The 16,494-nt window shown below is 29.6% G+C and overlaps 1 protein-coding gene across 1 annotated transcript in view; it reads right to left on the bottom strand.

Moving 5' to 3' along the window:
- LOC147801111 (coatomer subunit gamma-1-like) overlaps window positions 1-13,533 on the bottom strand; it is a 66,408-nt gene extending 52,875 nt beyond the window's left edge. The window contains exon 1 of the mRNA XM_087155852.1: window positions 13,459-13,533. The gene's annotated coding sequence lies outside the window, so the exon portion shown is untranslated. The remainder of the gene's footprint in view (window positions 1-13,458) is intronic.
- Window positions 13,534-16,494: the final 2,961 nt, after the last annotated feature.

Below are 16,494 nucleotides of genomic sequence, written 5' to 3'. Positions count from 1 at the left end.
TAATTAAAATAACGAATGTGCATGGTGCAAAAAAAAAAAAACATGTGAGTAATATAGAAGAGGTGGCATAAGTTTTTACTGCGTTTTTATAAGACTTGATTAATTATTTCTAGAAGATATACACTGAACAAGTTTAATGAATTAAAAATCATTAAACTTAAATATTGCTTTTTCTTTCCCTCACAATGCATGCATGCGATTTACTATTTAATAGGTAAAGACAAGCTGACTTACAGGTTTGTATAAATTTTCTTTTTGTGTAAATTTCCAGTTTTCTATGTGCGATTTGTTCTTTTGTTTATTAGATCAAGGTTGGTAGACAAATCTTTCACCAAAAAATAAGCACTTTTTAAATACTTTGTAAGTACTAGAAATCTTTTTTTAAGAGCTAAAAATATTTACAAAATGCAAACTAGTTATCAAAGACTTTTCATGATCATGATAAAATAACTAGTTTCTGACAAAGAACTCTTCTCTTGATTATATTAGCCATTAAAAAATAATCGAGAGATTTTTCGGTTTCGATTTCAGAGGGTGGTAAATGAAAGCTTGAAAGTGAGAATATCTTGCAAATTGCAGCAGAGTTCCACATGAGAGTGCAAGAATCTCACCAAATCCAGTTCAGTAAAGGTACGTGCGGACCCGTAAGCATTTCATCAAACATGTAAAATGATAGGCGTTTTCATACGCTACGGACCGACGGAAAGCGGAAATGCATTATGTTTGAATGAACTGTGAAAACGTTGAATAGAACAATGTGAAAACCACGCTTTTGCATAATACGTGGCGAAAATCGACATGGTCAAGAAAAAAATCTTATTTTCGAAAAGGGAAAATTAAGCATTTTTTAAAAACACCCAATACAAAAGCAGCACCTGTCAGGGCTTTTGGAAAACGAAAATTAAAAATTTACACCTTAAAGCGCTTTTTAAAAACCACGTAGATAAGAAATTCGCTTGTTATGACCGTAACTTATGTCTGCATGATGATCGAGGAAAATGTTTAGAGCGATCACGATTTTCTTCGATGGGCTAAAGTTGCTGCTCCCTAATGGTGTTCCGCCGAACCTTATGGTTCCGTAGAAGATTTAAAGGGGTACCGAGACTTTGAACTTTATAACATTTTTGAAACCTATAATTATATTTCGGTACATTAATCATTATTTACTTAATCATTATTTACATCATCATTATCATTATTACAATCATTATTTACTTAATATTTCGGATGTCTTTACTGAATTATTTAAAGTAAATTGACAAAAGAAAAGGCACATACTCATGAAAAAATAAATACAAACAACTTATTGATGGACTTACACTAATTTGCATTAGTATGTCCCATTGCGATCTTCAAATCAAAACTAAAGTCGGTAATAAAGAAATGTGCTTTCCTAACAACTAAGTCCTCATCTGGACCTTGCGCCACTAAACCCTACATTCAATTCAATTCAATTCCCTAACAACTAATTTCAACTTAAGTTCCTTTTAATTTTCATTTCAACGACCTATTTCATTCATTTTTAGACTGAAAACAAATCTATGCCTAGATTAGATTCAGCTTGCTAATTCAACTGTCGGATTACAAACCTAATTTAAGAAACGAAAAAATTTTATTCCTACTATTAAATATTTCGAAATTGAAATCGCACTTTATTGGTTAATAAATGTATAATTGTCTTTTAGTAGTTTTTCATAATTAGCAGTCTTTCATGTTAGTAATTTTTAATAATTAGTTTGTACATTCACCTCATGAACTTAATTTATGAAATCGGGGTTCCACAGATAGAAGTTTGATTATTAAGGGTTCCACAAACGGAAAAAAAAATTGTGAACTGCTAGGATAACGTATAATTTCAAATGTTACTTTCAAATAAAAACTTTTAATTAACCAAAATAATCAATTTATTAGAAGTTGGATACAGGATGTTTTGGGTCGTAACCTTTTTGGCGCTTGCAATAACAAAAATTTTTTCACAGGCTGACAATCGCTCACTAGATGTTAATGTTCCGAGAAAAATTAAAACACGTGGTTGTTTGGTCGGTTAATGGGCTAAGACATATTTTTATTCATATTTAACAAATAGTTTTGTTGTTTCAAAATAAGGAGGTTAGATAATAATAACAGCAGCCCTGTACTTGATCCTTAAGGAGCCTACCAGTTGACAGCTGCGGCCAGAAATTTTATTTGAAGAGAAAAATTATAAGGAGGTTAAACTCAAACCTTTCTTTCTAGATCATAAATATGTTAAAACTTGTTTTAGACAGAACTTTTTGTCGTGTGGTCTAACGATTTCTCACATTGCGCCTACGTTTGTGGTTTTGTGTTTTCTTGGTCAGTGAAAATGTGTTTTGAATCTAACCCTTTTTTTAATGTGGGTAAAATTTTTGTTGGATTTAAAATATTTTCGAGATCTGACGAAATACGCAAAGGGTGAAATTAGCATTAATGACCTTATAATTTTGAAGAAAACTTTCATAAAAAGTTTTTATTGTTTTAATAAAATTTTTTTAAAAATTAAGTGTACATGGCATGTAGAGTGCGAAAAATTAAAAAGAGTACACCCTTAATGATTTTGATCTAATCATCGATTTTCATGTGCTAAAACCAGAGTGCGTAGCCAAATTCAACAAAAAATAAACACTTTTTAAGTGCTCAAAAAATATTTGTGAGCACTTTAAAAAATATCATAATTAGGATATGAGCACTAATAAAAATTTTCTCTTCCTATTGTTGGAAGTTCCTCATATGCATTAACAAAATGCAAAATAATTTTCAAGAACTTCATGTGATCATGATTAAATAGTTAGTTTCTAACAAAGAACTCTTTTCTTGATTACATTTGCCACCATAAAAAAAACTAATTCCCAATTTTAAGCATATTTAATATTGAGCGACCCATTATATTTCTTAAATCAGTACTAATTACTTTATTTAATAAGGTAAAGAAATTTATTAAAAATTATAATTAATTTAACTATTATTCATAAAGGATCACAAGTGTATTTTTTAGATTTAAATATAAGTTATTTATAAAAGCATATTCAACAAAACATTGACAAGATTATGTTATTGATTATATCGAATTTATAGAGATAAGTAAAGAATTAAGCAAATTAAGAAAATTTAAATAAATTGGTATTACAAATGTAGATTAGAGTATGACCCCTAATAATTTTTATTAAAATTTGTTACTTGGTTTAAGCACTTCTCTCATGTAATGATTAAAAAATAATAATTTTGAAATGTAAATAAACGAGTTTTGAAACAAAACATTTTTGTCAGGAGTAAATTATTATGTGGCCCCCCTAAATTCATAATATTTAACAAACTTGAGATGATTGAATTTTTTTATCTCAATTGTTTTTAAATCAAATAATGAAGAAATGAATTTAGAGTTTTTTGGAATAACATAAGATTTTCTGCTGCATTTAAAATAGTGAAAGCCCCTAACTTCATACTTTTTTAATTGATTGATTTATTGATTGAATGTAGGGTTTAATTGCACAAATTCTAAATAAGGACATGCTGCGGAAAACAATCCATACTTTTTTAAATCTTGCCTTTAAGCAGGGGTCTGTACAGACATTTTGTAAAAGGTCCGTTTTTCGTGAAATTGTGAAAAAATTACTCACATTCTTTCAACCAGGGTCCGCTTTTATGAATTTGTGCAAATAGGGTCCGGTTATTGCAAATAACTTTTTCAAGGAGTTTTTAAATTGTTAATAGATACAAGATTATGCTCGGCACTGTAAAATTATAATAAAAAAAATGAAAATTTTCAAAAATAAACAGCAATTGCTGCTTCTAAATTAGAGATGCAACATGCAAATATTTGGTATTTAGCCCTTGCTGCTGAACGCAGAATATTCATTTCGGCCTAATAATGGAAGAATCGTCTGCCGAAGACAAAACATCATTCGTTTACATTCATCTTTCTTGTTTTCTGCCCTGGGAAGGGTTTATTCGATTAACAAAATAATAATGAAGATAAACAAATTTGTGAAGGGTCCGATTAAAAGAACAATCATTTTGTGAAGGGTCCGTTTTTATGAAAAGATATTTTGTGAAGGGTTCGTTTTTATGAAAAGATATTTTGTGAAGGGTCCGTTAACGGACTCAAATTTCTTCTAAACAGACCCCTGCTTTAAGTATTATTGAGTTTTTTCATAAACCAAATTAAGAGCACTGAAAATTTTTAAAAGTATTAATACAACAACAAAAAATAATAAAAAAATTAATTAAATGCAAGAATTTTTTTTTAAATGTGGTAAATTATAGGTGGATGGTCCCTCAGATAAAAATATTGTAACTAAAAATCTCAATCAATTTTTATCTTTATTAAATTAAGGAATAAATACAAGACGGGAATTTAGAGGCAATAAAGTTTTGTAATTCTTGATTGCTCTGGGGATAACCATCAAAATACGTAATTAGTGAATGATCCCCATGTCAGAGTCAAGGATTATGGTACTGATCTATACATAATGAGCGCGAGAAGGCCATTTAGCTTGCCAGTGAGGAAGACGACAGCACTTCATCAACGATGAAATTAACAAGAGAAAAATTTTTTTCCTTTGCTATTGGGAGAAAAAATGGCTATGTTTATTTAATCCCAGTGATCAGTAAAAATGAGAGAATTTTTCGATTCAATTTCAGAGGTCGGAAAATGAAGCCTGAAAATTCTGAAATTGAGAATCTCTTTCAAAAGGCCGCTATACATGAGAGTACGAGAATCCTTCCTATCGAATTCAGCTCAGCATACGCATATGCGGACAAGCAAATATTTTATTAAGCGTGTAAAATGATTGGCAGACTGACGGTAAGTCGAAATGGATCGTAGTCGACCGAATTGCGTAAACGTTAAATGTTATATTATAATTATAAAACAGTCGTTGAACAGCCTACCCAATTTTGGTTTTACGACTACTAATGTTCAACTCAGTAGCCTTATAATTTTAAGCCCAATCCAGAAGACAAAGAAACTTCTGGATCAGTATCCCTAGGGGTATGATTTGTTATGGGAACATGGAGGTCTTTGTGACCCGGCAGATTTAACGTATAGCAGTAACCATTTACTATACCGGGAGTACCAGGCTATCCTGGCCAGTGTAAACATCGGGAAAGCCTGGTCGGTAGGGTGCTGGCCTGATGTCCAAGAGGTCGCGGGTTCAATCCTCGCCAGCTGAAGAATGAATGAATGAAAATGGTAGTATATGGTGACTGATGCACGTTAAATATGTCGAGTCTTAAAGTCCTCCATGTTCCTATAACAAATCCATACCTACGGGGGTACCGATCCAGGAGTTCACTTGTCTTCTGGATTGGGTTCAAAATTACAAGGCTACGGCTGTTCAACGATGGGTTCAAAATAAAATAAAATGAGAAAATCACGAGTCGTGATTGCTCAGGAGACAGAGCGTTCGTTTTCCAATAATGCGAACCCAGGCGATATGAATTCCGCATCCAGCTTGCCCCAGTCACAGTGCTGACGTTAAATATCCTCAGCGGTACACGGATCATGGGTTAGAGTCCCCTTGCCGTAAGGCTAACCGTGGGAGGTACTCGCGGTCTTTCTCTCCATGTAACGCAACTGCGGGTTAGCTCAAAGCCTCCGAGATAGGGTGTTCCAGCCGAAATATTATTTCTACTCTCTAGTTGTGATGTCACTCTCTGGGGGGTTAGATTTTAAGTAGACGAAGGTCGAAAAGAAAGACAGCGGACTGAGGTAGTCATTTAAACCGATAGGAAGCGACCTATTTGAAAAGTGTTCATCTTTGAAAAGCAAACCTTTTGAGAAGTAAGTTCACTTTATCTTATTTAAATACATTGAAATGTTTCTTCTAATGTATTAGAGAGATTGTGTTGTTTAAATCAAATTTAATGTTTAAATTAAAAGCTTATTAATTATAATCACACCCTGTAACAATGAGTAACTTATCGAAAAAAATTATTCTTTGTTACGTAGAGTAAACCAACCAGTGAAGGAACACTACCCAGTGAAGGAACATTTCATATATATTGATTAAAAATATGAATTTGAAAGTTTTTCTTTAGATTGATTGGTAACGATAGCTTACTGCCAAACAGTAATCATCTAGCAATGTTTCGGTTTACCTGGTCAAATAGACTTCTCTGGAAAAAGTTTTGAATTTATTATTATCTCTGCAACACCTTCTTTCTTTGAAAAAATTATAAGGGGAGTGTTTGTATTTATATGTTTGAAGTTGAATTAATTGCATGTAGTAGTTTTATTTTTCTCACTGTGAAAAAGAGAATTCAAAATATAGTTATTGAAGTTGCGTTTCATTTTTTAAGCATCATAGCATAATAAAGTACTGAGATAAGGGGGTGTTTATTCACTGGATCACCAAACGATGAAAAACCAGTGAAGGAACAAGTGTTCCTTTATTGTTTTTTTTTCTAAGTTAATGAAAATAAATAATAAACTTTAATTTTCTTGTACCTTTAGTGATGTTCCGCATTAAAAGTATGTTAAAAATACAAAAAACAACTTCTAACCTGTGAGGGAACAGGCATGTTCCTTTACTGGGCATAAATTTCCCAGTCAATGAACAGTATGTGTCAATATATTGACACTTTAATTTTCAATTCATGATTACGAAAAAAAGTTAACATTTTCCAAGTATTTATATGTTATAATTTCAAGAATAGGCTTGTTTTTAAATATTTATATGGCTTATAAATTCATGAAGAGCATTAAAAAATAACTAAAATTAAGTGTTCCTTTACTGGGTGTTCAGTCACTGGTAAGAGCTGTTCCTTCACTTGGTCTTCTTACTACTTGTTATTTGAACCTCCAAAACTTTAAAACAATATTATGTAAGGTCTCTACATTTTCGTTTACATAATTTGCAATTAGTAACAAATATGTTGACACTGTCAATTAACTAAAATTACGAATTTTGAAATTAATAAGAATTTTTAAAAGGTTGTTCCTTCACTGGTTTGTTTACCCTTCTAGATTTTATTCTAAATAAATTGTTCATTCCTTTTTCAAGTTACTAAAATGCTAACTCCATCTGTTTATTTTGTATAAAAGTTGCTAATATGATTTATTAGATAGATATTTTATAGATTTCATAGTAATTGAGATTAGTTAAATTACTTTAGATTACATTAAATCTATTTTTTAGCTTTACATCGTATAAATATTGGATTATTCGATGTTATATTGCATTTTTCTCTTATTTGATGTAAAAAGCCTGTAATTCTTATTTTTACAATATTTTCCATATTGTATAATTTATTGTTTGTAATATATTAAGTACAAACAAAATTTACAGTACATTTCGGTTGAATATCTTATTTATCTACATATCAATGACAAATAGTTATGTTAATAAAAAATAGTTCTGCTTTGAAACATAAACATGAGATTTTATGTCATACTGTTTTACTAATCTTGCATGCAATATTGAAGATCAAGCAATAATACTTATTCATTTACATATAAGCTAAAATAATTTTTTTATAAATTTTCTTATTCTTCTAATTCCAGTCTTGAATAATTAGTTTTCAGATTTAAATTTTGAGAAGATACCTTCCATTGAGAAGATATCATTTTTATACCTTCCTTTAAGACTTAATATGCGTTTTTAAAATTATAGCATCTTTATTTTGGTTTGCAGTTTTAGTATTAAGTTGATTTTTTTATAATTATTTGACATTTAACATAGTAATGAATAAATATTAATAATATTTACATAAGTATCTCTCAATTGATTTATATAAATTATATGTATAAAATATTAAATGTTTGAATTTTTAATTTAAATTTTCATTAGTGACTAATTGTTATAGTTTCTTGTTTAATTCAAATTTTTAAAAATTCTTTGCAGCTTTAATTCGATTAAGTACATTAAGCAAAGATGAAGTCATATTTTATTATTAAGTATCTTTTATTAAATAGTTTTATTTGTTACCAGGTATGTAATATAGTAGGCAATGCTTGATCCATAAATATTTACTAAGGTCTGGTACCTATAAATTTAATTTTTTACACATGCATATAAAAACAATTGTTTTTATATATTTTTGTTTTCAATTTTGAATTATTAGTATAATTTTTCTAATTTTAAATTCTTGAAACACAGATTACTCATACATACAAAATTTTAATTTATGTTCTTAAAATTATACTGTAGTTTTAGTTCAGATTTTCCATTTGGTTTGGTTTGAAACATTATATAAACATCAGGTATTATTTAATTTTTAAGTATTTTCTATTGAGTATTTTCTTATTACGTAACTTCTAAAATAAAAAGCAAGTATTTATCAATGTGCATAAAAGTGTTTTAAACATCAAACCAATTGCTGTTTAATTATTTCTTAATTAGTCTATTTCCAGTTTTCAAAAATTAATAAATTTTCTGATTTTACTAACTTAAAACCTAATTTTATCTACATTTAAAATTTTAAGCAGCTTTATTTTGATTTGCATATTAGTTTTGGTTTGAAGCATTTTGTAAACATAAATCTTATATTACTGTTTTGCTTTTCTTTTAATTACCTGACATTTTTTTAATAACATTAAAAAACAATAAAGTAACTGTTTCTAGTACTTCAAATAATTTAAATACACAATAAAGCAAAACTAGAAATACATATAGTTTTAATTTTGTTTTACTAGCAAATATTTTTGAAATTTATATATACATTTTATGAAGACTAACACATATGATTGTACTATAAATGACAGTGAAAACAATAAAATAATTTTTTAATGAAAATAATAAAAACTAATTTCAATAGATTAAACATAGCATATTATTTTATGATGTGCTATGACTTTATATATTTTTGCTAAATATTTAAATATAGGTTTAATATTACTTTGCATCTTTAGTTTATTTCAAAACATTATGCGCATGAAGCCGTAAATTTTTTTTAAACTTAGTCAACTTGTAAAATTTTTTTCTTCAATTATTTTATGCCTTACATGCTATCAAGTGATATTATCTACTACACTAATATCCATAGGTGTAATTGTCTGTGTAAAAAATTAACAGACATTAAGTCGTAATTTTAATTAAATAACAGTAATTCTGTTATTGTTGTTTTTACAATAAATAAGTAAAAAATCTTTAAAATTTATTTTTTTACTTGTAATAAATAAATCTCACCAAGAAAAGATATCACTGACTATAAAAGCTATTACAGGAACTAGTTTTGCTCATAATTTTACATGAAATAAGTATGAAAAGCAATAAGATATTTTTTCACCATTTTAGTTACAGAAAGTGACTATTTTAAAACAAATTATGTGGCTATTTTGCCATGATATTTTGAATCTGTTTCATATACTTTTTTTTTATTTCTTACTTTTCAAGCGTTAGCTTGACCCATATGTTATGAATTTGTTAAAACTGTTTATAAATATATTGAATTATAATATGAGATTATAATGATGAGATTTAATTTATAATTTTAGATGCCTTTTCAATTAGAAGTATATAAAATTGAGTTTTTTTATTATTTTTTATTTGTTTCTTAAATTCATCTCAAATTAGATATTTATTTTTTCGTAAATTAATGGAACGTGCTATATGTATTTCTTTTGCAGATGCCACGATCATGCTGTGTACCTGGGTACCGTTCTAGTTACGAAGGAGACGCATATACAAATATCACTAGTTTCCCAAAAGATTTAGAATGAAGGAATCAATGGGAGAAACTCTCTCATCGAAAAGACTTTCCAGCTAGTGATTCTACAGTTATCTGTCTCAAAAACTTTGAAGAACGCTTTATTGAAAGAGAACATAAAGCAGTACGAGCAGATGGCTCGATACTTGTTGTACCACGAAAGAGCACAGACTTAACTTCTGATGCCTTCTCTTCTATTTTTCCAAATTTACCTCATCATTACTTAACTAAGGAATTAAGGCCCCCAAAAAGAAAAGCAACAGAAGGAAGAATTATTGCTCTTGAATAAAGAAGGGAAGAAGAATTTAAGCAATGGTCTGCTGATGAAGAAATTAAAGATTATGAAGATTTTACATAAAATTTTGAAAAGAAGCTGCCAGAACAGTGGATTGTCATTCATAAAAAGGATAATATTTTCATTTTTATTTATGTGTATTGCATTTTTTAATATAGTACAAAAATCTTTATTTTTGTACAGTTTATCAGCATTATTGTGAATAAAAACTTTTCCAATCTTTAGTATCTTTGTATGGGTTTAATTTTAAGAAATATTTGCTTCATATGGTTTATAGTTTTAGCAGGAAAAGATTACATTACGTATTATTAACAGGATGTATTATTTTTTTAATTGAAATTTATTCTTTACATAATAATGATGTGGAAAGAAAGTAAAGCAATATAATTTTTTGCGCAAAAATTGTATCATAAAATAATGTAATCTTTTGTTGCATTATTTACATATTTTTTTTTAAAAAAAAATTCTTCAGTTTAAAGTGGATTATGAAAAATATAAAATTTTTAATCAACAGATATAAATTATAAATGGATGACAGTAAAAAATATTCGATAGCTTTATTTTCCTAAAAACGATTTATACGTTTTAAGGACTGCATCATAAGAATGTTAAATAATGAGGTGAAATTCATTTAAATTATCACTTTCAACTAAGATCTTAAAAAAACTATTCTGACATGCAAGGGAGACCCAAAATTATTAATCTGAAAAAAAGAAAAAGCAAGACATTCTTTTCTACCATGTAAGAAAGAAACAGAAAAAAAGTTATTAGTTCTGAAATTTAACTTAAAGTTTGAGAATCACAATTTCCTGCATTACTTGTTATCTGTCTTATCTAACAGGAAAAAAATTGAAAGTAAAAATGCTGTGTTAAAATGCTGCGCTATAATTAAAACATAAAAAACAACAAAAGCAGGATTAAAAAAAAAGGTTCTCAATTCTTAAACAAAAAAGTGTTGAAAAGACGACGAAATTACCTTGTCTGAATATATTTTTAAAAAAATCAGCAATACAAAGCTCATGATTCTATATAAATTAATCTAGTTTGAATCCTTCAAATTTCGCTTTTCCATTTGCATTTAAGAAATTAAATGAACAAATTTTAGAAATTAAAAAATATATGTAAAAAGTATTTCCATGGTGTATAAAAACACATAATTTTAGAGTATTCTTTGTTAAATCTATTCAAATCATCCTCCCCCCAACCAAAAAAATGAGCTTTACCGAATGTAGAATAGTGGCCCAATGTTCGTTTAATCTCTAATTTGATAGCATACTTAAGTTTCCACGTTCTTCAATGAATAAAAAGAAATAAGGAGTCGGTAACTATGCATCACTGTCATAAATTACTGAATCTGTACATCTACTGATCTCACTTAAAATAAATTGTTTGTACAAGTGGATTAGCGAAAGCCGGTCAGAGTTCGTAGCCAAATCTTTCAACAAAAAATAAGCACCTTTTAAGTACTTTTTAAGCAGTCAAAAATATTTTTAAGCACTATATACACTAACAAAAGGCAAAATAATTTTGAAAGATTTTACATGATCAGGATAAAATAACTAGTTTTCTGACAAAAAACTCTTTTCTTGATTATATTAGCCATTATGATTGCGAGATTTTCCAGTTCAATATCAGAGGGTGGAAAATGAAGTCTGAAACTGAGATTATCTTGCAAAATGCAATAGCACATGAGAGTGTAAGAATCTCACCAAATCCAGATGAGTAGGCGCACATGCGGTTTCGCGAGTATTTCATCAAACATGTAAAATGATTGGTGCTTTCTCAAGGTATGGACGACGGTAAGCCGAAATAGATTGTGGTTGAATGAATTGTGAAAACGTTGAATAGAACAATGTGGAAAGCACGGTTTTGTTATACGTGGTGAAAAGAGACATGGTAAAGGAAAAAAATCTCATTTTTGAAAAGGGAAAAATTAAGCACTTTTTAAATACACCCAATGAAAAAAGCACTTTTACGGGCTTTTAAGAAACGAAAATCGAAAATAAGCACCTTTAAGCACTTTTTGAAAAAGCTAAGCACCATGCCGGTAAGATCCCCAAAGAATGAAAGTTGAGGATATACAAGAATCAAGTAAGTGTTAAAGTTATGTTTGAGGGTATTTTTTTTTTCTGGAGAAAATTTTGAAAATATAGTCAAAACAGGAAAATCAGTACTTACCGTACTAAAAATTAAGTGCATTTTTCACAAAGTTAAGTCTCCCAACCCTTATCAGTAAATTCAGATGGTATTCTCAAGAAGTCTCACACATAAATAAAGGACGGTACATCAAAGCACACTCCAGTTCACTAGAAACGCCATCTATAAACACTAAAGAGACTCAAATAGAGCAGTTCTAAGTTAGTTTAACTCCATCTCTCGAACCGAAAACATGTAGGTTTAAAATTCCCCCCACTTAAGTTTTGTTTTCTCACTGATTGTATTAATGCTTTATTTTGTGATGTTTTGTGACTTGTAACTTACAATTTTATGCCCTTTGTCCCATTAAAATTTCTTAATCACACCGTTGATTAGAATTCTTTGAGTCGCAACGCACCACGCTGTTCCTTTTAAGAATGGAATTTATTTCTGTCAACTATATTACAGAATTTCTCATCTGATACAATAGTTTTGAGGATAATATCATCCTGAAGATCCAAAACTTCGATCTCCCCTTCTTCTCGCCTTACTTGAAGAAATTCTGAAATGTATGTTGCTATTACGGTATGTTTATTTGGTTAGTAAAAGGATTTACAAAAAAGGTGATCAAAGGCTCGATTATATTAAATTGTTGAAAGCGCTTTTTAAATTGTTCTTGAAGCGTTGCTAAGCCAATTTCACTGTCACCTATCATTTTTTCATGTTTAGAAAATACACAAGAGACTTCATTTTCAAATGAGATGTACACAAAAATAACTTATCTCTGAATGAGTTTATAGCCCCTGTCATTCTTGCTATATGTCTGTCCTTTCCCTGCAGCTCCAAGTTTAAATTATTTAGTTTTTCCATTATGTCGGTCAGGAGAGATAAATCTGCGAGGCAAAGAGGATCTCTTAGCTCTAAAAATATTTGATTTTCGGTTGAAATATAATTTTTTATTTCTTCAATTAAATGTAGAAATCTATCAAGTACTTTGCCTTTAATGAGCCAGCGTACTTCAGTATGTATTTGTATAGCATTTTAAGGGAAAATGGAATTATTTTATCGTTGGGCACAAGCAGCGGGCGCACCTAGATCGATCGACGGGCGCCATAGTGCCGGCGGACATAGGGTTGGGGACCCCTGGCCTAGATTTTGTCCGTGTGACCAATTGAAGTCCTATAGAAAATCTGGGCCGCAAGTATACAAAAATTTGAAGTTACTTCTATATTTTGTGTAAAGTTTATCGATAAATTCTTTTTTATTAAATAGTTAGAGCCGTTTGTAATTGCTATATTTATTTTGAAGTACACTGTATATTTGAAGATCCTACAATTGCTGAAGCATAGTAAAATTCTTACCAGAACTAGTGGTGTATCACAAAATACCAGTGAAGTCAATGCCATGACTCTTCACGAAGACCAATACAAACTCTCCTGTAAAATGCAAGAAAGAATAAGATTCCAAATGAAATTATCAACATTTCTAAAGAAACATATAAATAGAAATAACCACTGTTAATTTATACAATGTCAATAAGAATTTTTTATTTGATAGGGAAAAAAATATAATTAAATGAAGCACTTACACTCCCATACCTCTGATAACCAAAATTAGCACACTAAGAAAAACAAGTTTTAGTTAATTCATAGCATAAAATAAGAAGTATTAAAATTTTGTCTTCAATGGTTAGCCCGTAGTAATAAATCGTTAACCTAATAAAATACTCTTGTAAGCCTACCGACCAAAAAAGGTCAAATCTAACTTTTGAGTTAGAGAATTTTAATTTTGCCTTCAGACGTTAGGCTACTGAATAGATTTTTTAGCACACGTTAGTCCTGATAAATAGTGTTGAACCATCAAACTAAATAAAACTAGAGCAAAATCAAGTTTTAATAACCGTTTGACTTAAAACCAATGCAATTTTTTTACATACGTAGCCCATGGTAAATAATTTTTTTTAAAGAATTTATTGTGGTATTGTATTATAAAGAGCCTGGGTGCTAACTTTCGAACAAGAAAGCACAAATTTAAATTGTTCTACCAAACGTTAGTCCAGCAAGTATTTTCGTTAGTTAAACACCGAAAGAAGGCTAAAACAATTTATAAATTACATAATGAAACAATGAAAGCTAATTTATGATCTAAAAGTCGCAAGTTTGATATTTCTTTTAAGAGTTCAAGTATTACATAAAAACGTTAGTACTATGTTAGCCCATCAAAATTGTTTGTACGAAATTACCAATTTCTAGGCCATTATATGAAATCAGTAGTCCAATAAAATTTTTTTGTTAAATCAAGGAGTTATGTTAAATAAATTTTTAGCTTACTTTTAATTTAGAAAAATTCATTTTTACTCCAAATAAGAGCGCATTGTGAGAAATCTAGAGAATTTTCTGGTAGCCCACCCGCCAAAAAAGTCATGACAGAATCAAGTTTTAGTTAGTTTATGATTTAGAAACTGCAAGTTTGACCTTCGTTTTTATAACGCATAATACTAACCCGTAACTAACCCATAATAGGAAACTGCAGGCCAAATAAAAAAAAAATGTAATAGCTGTAAGGTTTCGGAAAATTTCATCACTTAAAAATAATAATAAAATTAAAGCACATAGTCCAACTAATGGCAGTGACAGTAGGCAGATATGGTATGTTCATTAAAAAAACTTAATAAGATATAATGTTTAAAATTTTTTATGGTGATGCTTCACTATTATGAAAACAGATATATTTAAAATTTGCTTACTTTTGAATTTTCAAGATATCGAAAGCAGTTTTATTTCAACATTGAATTTTAACAAACGTTTGCCCAATATAGGAAATCGTTCGTTCTTAAAATGTTAGATAGCCCAATCACCAATAAAATGTTATGAGCGAAAAAAGTAGTGTTTTACATAGAAATCGCGTGTTTGAATTTTGTCACCAAACTTAAGACTATTGTTGAAAACCATTATCCCTACAAAACGTTTCCCCTTCTTATATCCGTCGTTGAACAGCCGACCTAATTTTTGGTTTACGATTACTAATGTTCAACTCCGTAGCATTGTAATTTTGAACCAATCTAGAAGACAAGGATTTCCAATGAGGTGAACCGGGTTCGAACCCCGGTAATGGATGGTAGATACGAATTCCGCATCCAGCTTGCAAGGACCACAGTGCTGACGAGAAATATCCTCAGTGGTAGACGGATCATGGGTTAGAGTCCCCTTGCCGTGAGGCTAACAGTGGGAGATTCTCGTGGTCTTCCTCTTTATGTAACGCAAATGCGGGTTAGTTCCCTTAAAAAAGTCCTCCACGAAGACAAATTTCTTCTAATACTTGATCCAGAAGTTCCCTTGACTTCTGAATTGGGTAACACGTTGGCCTATAGAAGAGAATTGCAGTTATACATAATTCGGGCAAACATTTTCGTTCGTCACAAGTTAAGCATAACATTGAAATTACAAGTTTGAATAATTGCTATAAACTCTAGCCTACTATAGCCAAATCGTTGTCCACGTTAGCCAAACAAATTTTTTTTCTTAGCTAAATCGCTTAAGTCGCAAAACTTTTCTACGCTAAATCGCTTAAAAATATAACCAAAACAAATTTTATATATATTTTAACTTTGATAAAACAATTTTAAATTTTGCCTTCAAAACCTTAGCTCAATGAACGTAACTGTTAGCTCAACAAATATTTTCTTTAATCTAGAAACAAAAAAAGGTATTGCAAAAACAAGTTTCAGCTAACATTTGCTTTGAAAGTTTGAAAATGGCCTTCAAACGTTAGACCATGATATAAAATCGTCAGCCAATGATAAATTTTCCTTCGTCCGTTCGCCAAAATAATTTAGGGTCAAAAAAATATTTATGATAACTTTTGTAACAGAGACTCACAAGTCCGAATTCTATTTCCAAATATTGGCCAATTGTAATAAATAGTTAGTCGAAATTTAGCTAAAATTTTTAAGAGCGACAGAAAAAGTAAAAGGCTTGAATTTCGCTCTCAAATTTTGTAGTAAATCGTTTGCCAGCGCAAGCACTTAAAAAATGTTTTCTTAGCCAGCTCAAAAAAAGTACGGTTCGCACTGCTTAAAGGAATGCGATTAGTTCCAGCCAACTTTATTAAGAAAAGAGACAAAAAAAAGTTTAATTTATAAAAATCTTTTAACGAACTTTTGACCTGGAAACCACAAAGTTAAAATATTGTTTTAATACGTTAGACTATGCTAGAAAATCGTTAACCTATCCATCTGAGTTAGTATTGAGAACGATCCAATTTGAACTGTAGGTTAGAATTTCTGACTCTTAATTAAAACAATAAAACAAAAAATATCGTTCAAGATAAAAATTATTTTTTATTCACAACTCAAAAAGTATTTAGGGGATCTCTCTGGTCCCATATTTCAAAAATAA

This window comes from Parasteatoda tepidariorum, chromosome 12 (genome assembly GCF_982258835.1).
Source record: "Parasteatoda tepidariorum strain Cologne lab strain chromosome 12, Ptep-v5.0, whole genome shotgun sequence".
Classification (NCBI taxonomy): domain Eukaryota; kingdom Metazoa; phylum Arthropoda; class Arachnida; order Araneae; family Theridiidae; genus Parasteatoda; species Parasteatoda tepidariorum.
This window is presented reverse-complemented; position numbering and strand designations above follow the sequence as displayed.